Here is a 1,352-nt window from a genome sequence, read left to right as displayed (position 1 = left end):
GACAAGAGTTGAAAAATATCCAGTACGCCAGTTTTATTTTACTTTTCTCAATCTATAACAAGTTGTTCCTTAGTTTTTCTTTTTCTTTCTTTCTTTCTTTCTTTCTTTCTTTCTTTCTTTCTTTCTTTCTTTCTTTCTTTCTTTCTTTCTATTTCTTTCTTTCTCCCTCTCTCTCTTTCTCTCTTTTTGTAGAAACTTTATTTTCTGTCAATCTTCTTCTATTTTCTGTTTAAGAGGCTGAGGAGGAACAGCTTAAGATCGCTTGGTGGGTGTTCCTACTCATTCAGTGGCCTGATCAGTGGGAGCTGCAGATCAGTCCTCAGTGGCAGCCCAAGTGCCCCCAGTCTTCAGTAGAGAACTGCTGACTAGGCACAGAGGGTACCTGCATGCCTTCAGACCCCCTCTGCAACCTTGGGTTGAATAGCAGTAAATTTGGGAGCTGCAGTAATCCATTCACCCTGATATTCTTCCTTGGTCACAGCCTTTTCAGCAGTGGCCTGCTCTTCCTTTTCAATCTCTTCAGAATTTCTATAGAAGGAGAGATCAGACATCTTACAGGATGCTTACAGGAGAAAGTGCCATCCATGTGCAGAACTTCCTGGGCCAGCATCCATCACATCAGACCTATGGGATGGCAATATCCACATAGCACAGAGAAGAGTCTGTTACACACAGCAATGTAGGCAAGTTAAAACTGAAGATGCCTCTGTGAGAGGCTTGGCAGTCAGCCCTACGGTCAGTAATCACCAGAAGTCTCAACTCCTAAAAGGCTTCCTGGATCTGGTTAGTGAATGTACCAGCAGAGAAGCAGCCAGCAATAATGGCTCCAGTGACAACCCCAAACTTCAGCACAGCCCACTGGCCAGTATTCCTGGAGCATATGACGCTCACATCAACTGGGTTTCCGATGGCAATAATGGCATGAGTTGCCAGGAGAAGCTTCTTCCAGATTATCTTCAGATTTATGATATGGATGCCATTACTTTTCCTTTTGTAGATGGAAGTCAAGTTTGGTGCCACCTCAGTGGGTTCTTGCTGCAAGGAATTTGAGAACATCTTCCTCTTTCATCTGTAAGACATTAAAGACTCCAGACATTGTAAAAGTTTCCCTGTAAGTTAGGGTGGAAACCTAGAGCAACACAACACGGACCCCTCTCTGGACAGCTCAGAAAGGCTTTACTTTCTGATAATTCATAAATATTGTCATATTGTCCCATTATCCTTGGAAAAGAGAATAGTTGTGGTAAGCGGGATAGTACATAATAGTTAAAGTTTGTAATTGAAATCTTTGGAAAGTATTCTATACATATGTATTTGTCTCATCTACCAAACTTCATGGTCCCTGAGGTCAT

General features: G+C 42.2%; 1 pseudogene; it reads right to left on the bottom strand.

The window, feature by feature from the left end:
- Positions 1–252: 252 nt before the first annotated feature.
- Positions 253–1,096, bottom strand: LOC124527954 (40S ribosomal protein SA-like; annotated as a pseudogene).
- Positions 1,097–1,352: the final 256 nt, after the last annotated feature.

The sequence above is a fragment of the Lynx rufus genome, unplaced genomic scaffold (genome assembly GCF_022079265.1).
Source record: "Lynx rufus isolate CCGP_SWC_20201006 ecotype Redwood Valley unplaced genomic scaffold, mLynRuf1.p SCAF_6, whole genome shotgun sequence".
Taxonomy (NCBI): domain Eukaryota; kingdom Metazoa; phylum Chordata; class Mammalia; order Carnivora; family Felidae; genus Lynx; species Lynx rufus.
Note: the sequence above shows the minus strand (reverse complement) of the source record. Positions and strands in the feature narration are given on the sequence as shown.